We start from the raw sequence: 13,487 nt of genomic DNA on the forward strand, positions 1-13,487 counted from the left end.
TCCCAGTTTGACATTTTGAGACTCTCAGGATCATTGGGTTATATTTGGAGCTCCTTCCAGCAACTGCATGAGTCTCCAGTCTTTAGCAGTCAAGTCAGCAGGAGGATTTTAGATGGGAAAGATTGATAAAACCTGACAGCGCTTGCGTTCGTTTCCATGGTGACATGCTGAGTACTTACTGGCCCTTAAGACCAACAACATGAATAATTAAAATAAATTATTTCAGAGCTGCCTGGCCTAGATAAAGGGATCTGAGTTAAGAAAACATTTTAAGCCTCTGCTTCTAGAACAAATGTGTTAGATACACATACCTAAAGGGAGGCTTGAAAGTAATATCCAAGTAGGGTTTTGTTTGTAGCAAAATCAAAACATACAGAGATTGACTCAAAGTGTTTATATATCAGAGAATTGTCTTGGTGCAATACCTGAAGACTTACTTTACAAGATTTTCAGTTCCTGTAGGGAAATGTTTCAGTATGTATACAACCTTATTAATTCTTTTTACAGCAAATTAGTTCTCTTAACTATGCCCCTATGTACCTCACTTTACATTTTAAATTCACTTTGACTTATTGTTTCTACCATATACCTTTCAGCCTCAGTGTATCTGGCCAGTGTGAGCCCCTTTGAACCAACAGTGAGCAGGGAGTGCCTTCCACACTGCCCAGCATCCATGGAGTTGGCCCAGAGGTGTCTTTCTTGGGTTTCTCGACACCTTTGCCAGATGTCATGGAACAACTTTGCACACATCTCTACCCCAGACCATGCAGGAGCTTCTCTACTTCTGGCCCCTAACTAGTTAAGTAGTATTTCCAAACTTTGTTCCACCACCCCTCCTCTCTCTCCTTCTGGCTGGACCCTTCTATGGATAGATCTGCCCTGGATGCCCCCTTTCAATCACTTCTTCAGCAAAGAACTTCCTAGAGGCCAGCCTCATAGAGTAAGGCCTTGGACCACCCTCTTTGAGGACCATCCTTCCAGCCTCCGCACACAACAACTGGTCCAGCAGAAGGGCCTGGGTCAGAGTCCCTCTCCACTCTGATTCCTTCCTGCCTTCCTCCTTCCCTGACTTCTTTTGTAAAATTCAATGTTAGGTCTTGAATCAGAATCCTCAGGTCATGATGAACCATGGATCCATGCGAAGCTCTTATCTGGTATGCATGGACATATCTATTTATTTTTTGTAAGACAATTATTGCCTTATATGCAGATGTTTCCAAGTACACAAATTGTTTTGCACCATACACCTCATTCCCTTTCTCACTATTTCACTCAGCGTTGTGGTTGCAAGTTCTCTTGATGTTGCAACACACGTATCAGGTCTTGTTGAACTGCTGTATAAAATTCCCTGGTACTGCAAGTACCTCTCCATTCTCTCAGTGAGGGACCCCAGATTGCTTCCACCTACCTGAAAAACAGTGAATATCTTCACATACATCCCCGTAGAGACCTAGATCAGCCTCTTCCTGGGACAGGCACCCAGATCTCCTCCCCACAACAAACCCCTGGATTCCCCAGCAGGATGGCTGAGTCATAAGATGTGTGTAGTCTTAATTGAACCAAATAGGACATGGGCTTTCCAGCATGGGGCACCACTTTCCCACAGTCCACATGCCCGTATGTAGGGTATGAGGATCTCTATACCCCCAGCTCTCCACGAAACTTGGCATGAGCTCCAGCTTTGTAATTTGGGCTAATCTTATGCATGTGAAATGATAATTTTTGTTTTACTTTGCATTTCTTATAAACCTCAGTGAGTCAGAGCGTCTCACCAGAGACTTGGTATCACTTTAAGTTTTCTCTTTTTATGAATCAAGTGTTTTTTTTTTTCTTTGACTATGTTTTTACTGGAATTCCCGAATTCCCCATCTGTTCTTTGCCACCTTTACTCATGATTATTTTCATCGAATGCAGCTTATTTATGATGTAATCAAATCTATTTTACACTCATGGTTGGTCCTTTGAGAATCTTGTTTAAGAAGTTCATCCTCATTCCTGAGTCACAAAAATATTCTCCATCCTATCTTCTATCAACTTTATGTCTTTACCATTCATAGATTTAGGTCTTAATCTAGCTAGAGACCAACTATGTATGTGGTGGTACACAGGAACAGTTTTCTCTCTAGGCCCCCAAGTGTGTTTCATTGAACTATTTTTCTTTTATCAGAACTATACTATTTTTATTACTTTCCTCTGTGATAGAGCAAGTCCCTATTCTACCCCCCTTTGATCTTCTTTTTCAATGTTGATTTGGTTCCTCAAGGAGCATTAAACTCCCTTATCCATCTTGCATGTAACTGTTGAGTTTCTAAAAAGAAAATCTAGCTGGCATTTCAAATGGGATCTCACTGAAGTTATAGTATAGCCTCCTTTGCAAAGAACTGACATTTTTATGTATTAAATATATTGTCATCCCATCCAAGAGCATGGAATGGTTCTTCATTTATTCACATCTTACTTATAGCTCTCTTTTCAAAGATTTTATTTGTTTATTTGATGGAGAGAGAGCACAAGCAGGGGGTGCTGCAGAGGGAGAGGGAGAAGCAGGCTCCTTGCAGAGCAGGGAGCCTGATGCCCGCGGGATCCCAGGACATGGGGATCATGACTTGAGCTGAAAGCACTACCTTTTTTTTTTTTTTAATTTTTGAATTTTTTATTTCTTTTCAGTGTAACGGTATTCATTGTTTTTTCACTGCACTCCATGCAATCCGTGCCCTCTCTAATACCCACCACCTGGTTCCCCCAACCTCCCACCCCCCTCCCCTTCAAAACCCTCACATTGTTTTTCAGAGTCCATAGTCTCTCATGGTTCACCTCCCCTTCCAATTTCCCTCAACTCCCTTCTCCTCTCCATCTCCCCTTGTCCTCCATGCTATTTGTTATGCTCCACAAATAAGTGAAACCATATGATAATTTGGTTTCACTGCTTATTTCACTCAGCATAATCTCTTCCAGTCCCGTCCATGTTGCTACAAAAGTTGGGTATTCATCCTCTCTGATGGAGGCATAATACTCCATAGTGTATATGGACCACATCTTCCTTAACCATTCATCTGTTGAAGGGCATCCTGGTTCTTTCCACAGTTTGGCGACCGTGGCCATTGCTGCTATATACACTGGGGTACAGAGGGCCCTTCTTTTCACTACATCTGTATCTTTGGGGTAAATCCCCAGTAGTGCAATGGCAGAGTCATAGGGAAGCTCTATTTTTAATTCCTTGAGGAAGCTTTGCACTGTTTTCTAAAGTGGTTGCACCAACTTGCATTCCCACCAACAGTGTCAGAGGGTTCCCTTTTCTCCACATCCTCTCCAACACATGTTGTTTCCTGTCTTGCTCATTTTGCCATTCTAACTGGTGTAAGGTGGTATCTCAATGTGGTTTTAATTTGAATCTCCCTGATGGCTAGTGATGATGAACATTTTTTCATGTGTCTGATAGCCATTTGTATGTCTTCATTGGAGAAGTGTCTGTTCATATCCTCTGCCCATTTTTTGACATGATTTTCTGTTTTGCGTGTGTTGAGTTTGAGGAGTTCTTTATAGATTCTGGATATCAACCTTTCGTCTGTACTGTCATTTGCAAATATCTCCTCCCATTCCACGGGTTGCCTCTTTGTTTTGTTGACTTTTTCCTTTGCTGTGCAGGACTTTTGATGTTGATGAAGTCCCCAAAGTTCATCTTCGCTTTTCTTTCCTTTGCCTTTGGAGACATATCTTGAAAGAAGTTGCTGTGACTGATATCGAAGAGGTTGCTTCCTATGTTCTCCTCTAGGATTCTGATGGATTCCTGTCTCACGTTGAGGTCTTTTATCCATTTTGAGTTTATCTTTGTGTATGGTGTAAGAGAATGGTCGAGTTTCATTCTTCTACATATAGCTGTCCAGTTTTCCCAGCACCATTTATTGAAGAGACTTTTTTCCACTGTATATTTTTTCCTGTTTTGACGAAGATTATGTGACTGTAGAGTTGAGGGTCCATATCTGGGCTCTCTATGCTGTTCCACTGGTCTATGTGTCTGTTTTTATGCCAGTACCATGCTGTCTTGGTGATCACAGCTTTGTAGTAAAGCTTGAAATCAGGTAACGTGATGCCCCCAGTTTTATTTTTGTTTTTCAACATTTCCTTAGTGATTCGGGGTCTCTTCTGATTCCATACAAATTTTAGGATTATTTGCTCCAGCTCTTTGAAAAATACCGGTGGTAATTTGATCAGAATGACATTAAAAGTATAGATTGCTCTAGGCAGTATAGACATTTTAACAATGTTTATTCTCCCGATCCAAGAGCATGGAATGGTCTTCCATCTTTTTGTGTCTTCTTCAATTTCTTTCATGAGTATTCTGTAGTTCCTCGAGTACAGTTCCTTTACCTCTTTGGTTAGGTTTATTCCCAGGTTATCTTATGGTTCTTGGTGCTGTAGTAAATGGAATTGATTCTCTAATTTCCCTTTCTATGTTTTCATTGTTAGTGTATAAGAAAGCCACTGATTTCTGTACATTGACTTTGTATCCTGCCACGTTGCTGAATTGCTGTGTGAGTTCTAGTAGTTTGGGGGTGGAGTCTTTTGGGTTTTTCCATATAAAGAATTATGTCATCTGCGAAGAGAGAGAGTTTGACTTCTTCATTGCCAATTTGGATACCTTTTATTTCTCTTTGTTGTCTGATTGCTGTTGCTAGGACTTCTAATACTATGTTGAACAAGAGTGGTGAGAGTGGGCATCCTTGTCGTGTTCCTGATCTCAACGGGAAGGTTCCAAGCTTTTTCCCATTGAGGATGATATTTGCTGTGGTTCTTTGATAGATAGATTTTATGAAGTTCAGGAATGTTCCCTCTATCCCTATACTTTGAAGCATTTTAATCAGGAACGGATGCTGGATTTTGTCAAATGCTTTTTCTGCATCAATTGAGAGGACCATGTGGTTCTTCTCTCTTCTCTTATTAATTTGTTCTATCACATTGATTGTTTTGCGAATGTTGAACCATCCTTGTAGCCCAGGGATGAATCCCACCTGGTCATGGTGGATAATCTTTTTAATGTGCTGTTGGATACTGTTTGCTAGGATCTTGTTGAGAATCTTAGCATCCATATTTATCAGTGATATTGGTCTTAAATTCTCCTTTTTGAAAGCAGTACCTTAACCAACTGGGCCATCCAGGTGCCTCTTATTTATAACTCTTAATAGAGTAGTGTATTTTCTTCACTGAGATATTAAGTAGTCATTTCTTAATCAAATTGTTTCAGTAACTGTTGTTTTATAATACTTCTAACTTTTCTGCTACGTCTAGTTCTCTCTTGTTCTCTTATTTTTTCTCTTCAAAATGTTCCCAGCTATTCCTTAAAAAAAAACTGATTGGGGTGCCTGGATGGCTCATTGGTTAAGCATCTGCCTTTAGCTTAGATCATGATCTCAGGGTCCTGTGATCGAGCCCCATATCAGACTTCTTGCTCAGTGGAGAGCCTGCTTCTTCCTCTGTCTGATGCTCCCCCTGCTTGTGCTCTCTCACTCTCTCTCTCTGGAAATAAATAAAATCTTTAAAATTAAATTAAAAGTTTAAAAAAAAACTATTTATTTATATATGACCTGCATGCAGGAAAGTGCACTAAACTTTATTTTTACAGCTTGGTGAATATTCATAAAATGAACATTACATCCTCATATACCAGAGAGATCACTAAATGTTCTTTGATAAATTAGTACTTAGGAACTTTATAACTTTTGTTTTTATTGTAAAGAGTAAACTATTTTAATTATTTTTAGTAATTATTTTTTAAATAAATATGGTAAATGGTTGTTACTAGTATAGAGAAATGCTACTGATTTTTTAAGTGGTATCTGCAACCTTGCTGAACTTACTTGTTCTAATAGTTGGTTGATAATTATTTTGCTTTATTAAATAGATCATCTTGTCCATAGCAAATAACTATTATTTCTTTTCCCTTCAAATCCTTTGCCCCTTATTTCATTTATTTTCTTACAGTGCACCTGCCCAGGACATCCAATATTAAGCTAAATAATGGCAGTGATGAAGAGCATTCTTCATCTTAGATAGAATTCTAGAATTTCTCCAGCAAACATAATGCTTGCTATAGGTATTTGTTATATGGACTTTATAAAATATGGATGCTTCCTTCCACATCTGGTTTTCTAAGAGTTTTTCTTTTTTATCATAGTTACTGAATTTTATCCATACTCTTACTGGTCTATTCCTGTGGCGAGTTGCACTAGTTGATTTTCTGATATTGAATCACTCTTGCTTTTTTGCAGGTAAAACTTTCTTAATGGTGTATTATCATTGTCAAAATGTGAACTACATTTTTTGCAGGTAAAACTTTCTTAATGGTGTATTATCATTGTCAAAATGTGAACTACAATACTATGATTATTGCTACTATGATTGTTAATAATATAGATTGGCCTCACTGATAGTTTTTTAAACATTTTTTTTTTTTTTGGAGCAGCTTTAAGTTCACAGGGAAACCAAGCAGAAAAAGCAGAATTCCCATATATCTCCTGTCTCCACATATGCAGAGCCTCCCCCATTATCAGTCTTCCCCACCAAAATAATACACTTGTTGCAACTGATGAACCTACACAGACACATTATAATTACCCAAAGTCCATAGCTTATGATTCACTCCTGGCATTGTACATTCTATGGGTTTGAACAAATGTAAAATGACACATCTCCATCACTATAGTATCACACAGGATATTTCCACTGACCTAAAAATCCTCTGTGATCCACCTATTTACGGCCCCCACCCACAACAACCTCTGAAAACCACTGATCCTTTTACTGTCTCTGTAGTTTTGCCTTTTCCAGAATGTCATAGAGTTAGAATTATACAATATGTAGAATTCTCAGATTGGCTTCTTATACTTACACTTAAATATGCATTTAAGTCTCTTCCATGTCTTTTCATGGCTTAAAAGTGCATTTCTTTTTATTGTTAAATGCTATTCCATTGTTTGGACATATCACAGTTTATTTATCCATTCACCTATTGTACATTTTGGCTGCTTCCAAGTTTTGGTCATTATGAATAAAGTTGTTGTAAACATTTGTGTGGATATAACATTTCAACTCCTTTAGGGAAATACCAAAAAAGTGCAATTGCTGAGGTATGGTAAAGGTACATTTAGTTTGTAAGAAGCTCCCAAACTGTCTTTCAAAGTGCCTGTACCATTTTGCATTCCATCAGCAATGAATGAGAGTTCCTGTTGCTCTGCATCCTCACCAGCATTTGATGATATCAGTGTTCTAGATTTCAGCCATTCTAATAGGTGTGTAATGAAAATACCTTTATTAACAAAGGAAATATACTGCTCTCCTACTCAAAGTCTTCTACTGCCTTCCCATCACAATTATGTCCAAACTCCTTAACATAGTCTGTTAGGAAATTGATCATATAACTTATATATCCAAGCCAGGCACTTTTGAGACTAAAAGGAGGCTTTGCAAATAATATCAGGAAAGATGACATCACCACTTAAGCCTTCCATGTTCCCTCAGCTCCAGCCACACTCACCGGGTTGCTTTTTTTTTAATGGTTCCCATATTGAGGCTTTTGCACTAGCAAAAGTTCAGCAGGAATGTATGAAATGTCTGGTATGTATCATGCTCTGTATCTGGGGACATAGTGAGAAAAACAAAGTTTCTACTTTTATGGAGTTCACATTCTAGATGGTCCTTCTGTCTAGAAAGCTTTCCCTGAAGATTCCCATATGGCTCACTCATTCACATCATTAAGGAATTTATTCAAATGTCACCTTCCTGGAAAGGTCTTGCTAGAAAATCCCATCTACAATGAGCAGCCCCCACCACATCATCAATCTCTATTCCCTGACTCTGATTTATTTTTTTTTTATTAGTACTTGAAATTGTATCAGTATATTGTCTGTCTTTTTATAGTCCATTTCACCCTAGGAATGTAAGCTTCCAGAAGGCAAGGATTTTGCCTACTTTCATCACTGCTATATCCCCAACCCCAGGAACACTGCTTGAAACATCAGTATTTGTCTCACAAATAAATAATGAACAGTTCATCAGGGACATTTAGTATATACAAACCTTTCCTTTGGGAACATTTAACTATGCCATTAAAGTGCATTTAATAATAGTGAATTTCCCAGAGCTATCTAAAGAAATAGCTCACAACCATTTCTCTTGAAAAAAAATTTTTTTCTTACTCATTCACTTAATTTAAATGGCTGTTCTCTCTGCAGACAAACTGGGCTACACAAGTAAAATTCACATGTAATTCTGAATTCTCTTAGCATCACTAAAATCTAGACTGAAAGCACATGCATGAAAGAGCTGATAAGTCCTTTTTCTGGTGTCTTTCATAGCATATTTATCCACTGTTCTCCCTATAAAGTGCTGAAACCTTCAAACTGCAAAGAAAACCCTGAGAAGAAAGCTTTGATTTTCTTGAATACCCTTAGTGCTGAAGTCTGAGATGCATGGGCTCCCTAGAGGTTTCCACCTTTGGCCAAAGTCCAGAGTCTGGCTGGAGTTTTTGCAATTTACTACCTATATGCTCCAGAGAGCTCTCCGTAGGTAAATATGTGAACAAAAATAAATTACACACTTGACACTCGAATGATGCAAAGGTTTGGGGAACTGACTCCCCCATGCAGTCAAAAATCCACATATAACTTTGGACTCCCCCAAAACTTAACTAATAACCTACTGTTGACTGGAAGCCTTACTAATAAAGTCAATTAACATATTTAGCTTGTTATATGTGTTATATCCTGTATTTTCACAGTAAAGTAAGCTAGAGAAAAGAAAATGTTATTTAAAAAAAAACCATAAGGAAGAGAAAATATGTTTCCAGTACTATACTGTATTTATTGAAAAGAATCTGCAGATAAGTGGACCCATGCAATTAAAATCCATGTTGTTCGAGGGTCAACTGTAATTATAAAATAATGAAAATAATTTTTCTGCAGAACTTATGGATATCATTCTCATGAATCCTGCCTGCCTAGTCAAATGTTTTCTCCTTCCTTCTGCCAAGTTTTTCAGAAATTTAATTAAAAATGGCTTTGGTGGTGTGTATCCAAGGGAAACCAATTCCTGGTTTTAACTAAGGAAGAAATGAATACTTAAAGCAGGTTGCTATGATGGACTAGGAGAGCACAAGCAGGGTTTTAAGACACTGAACTGGCTTGCATGCCAAATCCAGCTGATGGCTTAAGGAATGTGTGAGGAAAGATGATTGTTTAGAGGAGAAAATATCATGAAAGCGTGTGATTCAGCATGATTTTTGAGAGGTGTATGTCAAGTACTCCTTGGAAAACAATTGCTTGGACTCTTCCAGGCGTAGTGCTTTGAGCATCCTGCAATGTCAATTTCAATTAGAATAGTTCTTATAATGAATTTTATTCATATATTTCAATCCATTATTACAGGATTTCTTACGCTGTCTTTTGTATTATTGTTCTGGACTGTAGTTGTGTTTTGGTGCTAAGAATGCAGCTTGTGTTCAAATTCAAGTTGAACAGGTTCAAGTTTTCAATTTAAAAGTTTGGCAAGACACTTAATCTTCCTGTGGCTCAGTCTGTTCCACTGTAAGATGAAGCTAGTGACCCCTACGTCTTGGGCTGCTATGAGAAGTGAATGGGGTCATATGTGTGAGTGTTTTTGCCTTCAGTTTGGTATGAGCAAGGCTGGGACCAAGGTGAGGGAAGTGAGGAGCCAAATTTAAGTCCCTTCCCCCCTGCAAGTCAACAATCAAGATAAATAATTCTTGAATGCAATACTTTTTAAAAGCCAAACTTAATGTAAAAAAAAAAAACTGTGTGTACAAAATATCAAAAATGTTCACCCTAGGTATGAGAATGTGTTATAATCATCTGTTTGGTAGAGCTATAAAGGAATTTTGACCAATGGTGTTAACATTGTCACACAGTTTTAAGACTGTTTTGTGTTTTCAGCAACTGGTTTCAGAGCCAGGTTGCCATCTGCTTCTGCTTCCTCACTGTCCCGTCAGCTGGAAGCTGTTCTTAACTTGCTCTTTGCTTGAACTGGCTCTCTCTTCTTGCAGTTACATGGTCACCTTTCCGATCATTCTCTCATCCTTCAAGTTCCTCCATTGTCCTGCAAGGGGCACTCTGGTTCTTTGAAAAACCTTTTGTATTAGCTAAAGATTTGTTGCCAACAGTTTTGTTTCTTAACCTTGGTTTTCCTGACATGGACTCCTGAGGCTTTTTCTGAGGCTCTCAAGGTGGTAAAATGTCAAAAGAATCACCTGCTTTGAGATGCATCACAATTCCAGACTTCAAGCTGTATTACAAAGCTGTAAGCATCAAGACAATATGGTACTGGTACAAGAACAGGCCCATAGATCAATGGAACATAATTGATAACCCAGAAATGGATCCTCAACTCTATGGTCAACTAATCTTTGACAAAGCAGAAAAGACTATCTGATGGGGGGAAAAAGACAGTCTCTTCAATGGGAAAATTGGACAACCACATGCAGAAGAATGATACTGGACCATTTTCTTACACCATAAATAGACTCAAAATGGATGAAAGACCTAAATGTGAGACAGGAATCCATCAAAATCCTAGAGGAGAACACAGGCAGCAACCTTGTTGATCTCAGCCACAGCAACTTCTTACTAGACACGTCTTCAAAGGCAAGGGAAACAAAAGCAAAAATGAACTATTGGGATAAAAATCTTTTTTTTAAATTAACATATAATGTATTATTTGTTTCAGGGGTACAAGACTGTGAATCATTAATCTTACACAATTCATAGCACTCATCATAGCACAAGCCCTCCCCAACGTCCATAACCAATCTTTTGCACAGCAAAGGAAACAGTCAAAAAAACTAAAAGACAATCTACAGAGAAGATATTTGTAAATGTCTTATCAGGTAAAGGGCTAGTATACAAAATATATAAAGGACTTATCAAACTCAACACCCAGAAACAAATAATACAGCCAAAAAATGGACAGAAGACATTAACAAACATTTCTCCAAAGAAGACATACAAATGGCCAACAGACACATGAAAAAAAAGCTCAACAACCCTCAGCTTCAGGGAAATAAAAATCGAAACCACAATGAGATACTACTTTACACCAGTCAGAATGACTAAAATTAACAAGTCAGGAAACAACAGATGTAAGTGAGGATGTGGAGATATGGGAACACGCTTACACTGATGATGGGAATGAAAACTGGTGCAGCCACTCTGGAAAACAGTATGGAGTTTCCTCAAAAAGCTAAAAATAAGGCTACTCTATGACCCAGCAATTGCACTACCAGGTATTTATCTAAAGGATACAAACATAATGATTCGAAGGGCACATATACCCCAATGTTTATAGCAGCATTGTCCATAATAGCCAAACCATGGAAAGAGCCAAGATGTCCACTGACAAGTGAATGGATAAAGAAGAGGTGGCATATATACACAGTGGAGTATTATCCAGCCATCAAAAAATGAAGTCTTACCATTTGCAACCACATGGATGGAACTGGAGAGTATTATGCTAAGTGAAATAAGTCAATCGGAGAAAGACAATTATCATGTGATTTCACTCATAGGTGGAATTTAAGAAACAAAATAGATGAACATAGGGGGATGGGGGGAAAACAAATAAGATGAAACCAGAGAGACAAACCATAAGAAACTTAACTATAGGAAACAAACTGAGGGTTGCTGGAGAGGAGGTGGGTGGGGGATGGGAATTGGGTGATGGGCGTTAAGGAGAACCCTTCGTATAGTGAGCACTGGATGTTCTATGCAACTGGTGAGTCACTAAACTCTACCCCTGAAACTAATAATATACTATATGTTAATTAATTAATTTTAAATAAAATTTTAAAAATGCTAAAAAAAAAAAAGAATCACCTGCTTTAATGTAGACTCACTCTCAGGTGCATTGTGCACATAGAACTGCATTCACCCCTGGTGATTCACTGACCTGTACCCCTGGAGATAAAAATACATTATATGTTTATAAAAAATTAAAAAAAAATAAATTTCCACAATTGTCCAACAATAAATAAATAAATAAATAAATAAATAATAGAACTGCTTTCACCAATCCAGCCAGGTGACAATTCTATGCCAACAACTTGCACATCGCACATTTCATGGAACAGATGGGCAACCAGTATTTAAATATGGAATAAAAGAAGCAAGTTTAGAAGTCTCGGATGTGTGGGGTGCCTAGGTGGCAGTCAGTTAAACGTCTGACTCTTGGTTTCAGCTCTGACGCATGATGTCAGGGTCATGAGATTGAGTCCTGTATTGGGCTCCGCACTCAGCTCAGAGTCTGCTGGAGATTTTTCTCTCCCTCTCTCTCTGCCCCTCCCACTTGTGCTTGCTCTTTCTCTCTCTCTCTCTCTAAAATAAATAAATCTTAAAAAAAAAAAGTAAGTCTAAGATACATATCCCACCTACTCAAACTCTCTCCTCCTATGCAAAAAATAGGTTATTTGCTGATTTATTGTTATCACCATCATGAGGTTCATATTTCTATCAATAATAACTACTTTTTACTACTTACCTACTAAGTACCAGTTGTCTGCATACATTATCCTATTCAATTCTTACAACATCCATTTGGAATAGGAATTATTAGCCTGTTTATGGATGAAGAAATATAATCTTAGGCTATTACAGATAGCAATAAAAGATTTATTCATTTACCCATGTAGCAAATATTTACACTTTATTACAGAAATATTACATTTCTGCAGTGATTGAGGTTCTGTGTTAGTATCTTCGGAGGCTGAAACAGACTCTGACTGTGCTAAACAGAAAGGGATTCATTAAAGATATTGAGTCGCTCACAGAATCCTAGGGAGACGTGGCTATGCCAACAGGGACAGAGCCTAAAGTCACATCACAGACCCAATCTGGTGAGGAAACTGTCACACTGACTTCACTCTCATGGGCACTGAAAGATTCCATGAGCAGCATGACCACTGCTGCCCTGGGGGCTTTGTCCTGCTGCATCGCCACCTCTAGCAAAGAGCATCTTTGCTGTTCTTGCTGCCTTGCCTAGCTTTCCCTTCCCAGCCTCATTTGAGGCATTTGTTTGGGAGAATATAAGTCACGTGTATACATTTTAACTATAAAGAAAGCTGGGAACGGGAGCATCTGGAAACTTCCATAGTAGAAGGTGGGATGGGTCTTCAACAAGGACTCAATTCTCAAAATAGAGAAAAGGACTTCAGATGCTCGTACATCCAAAACAATAACACGTGACCACTACATTGAGTCCTTGACCTCCAGGCACTTACAAAACTGACAGGAGAAAAGAGGCACACAAATGACCATAGCATGTAAGATAGCCCACTAAAGTGATGTGGACAAAGAGTGTCACTTGTGGAGAGAGGAGATCAGCTCTGGCTGAAGATAGCAGGACAGACTCAAAGAATAGGTTGCCCTGCTGTTGGGTTTTAAAGAGCGGTGGAAGTGGGATAGATAACATTTGGGAGTGGGTCAGAT

The sequence above is a fragment of the Mustela erminea genome, chromosome 2 (genome assembly GCF_009829155.1).
Source record: "Mustela erminea isolate mMusErm1 chromosome 2, mMusErm1.Pri, whole genome shotgun sequence".
In the NCBI taxonomy this organism is placed as follows: Eukaryota; Metazoa; Chordata; class Mammalia; order Carnivora; family Mustelidae; genus Mustela; species Mustela erminea.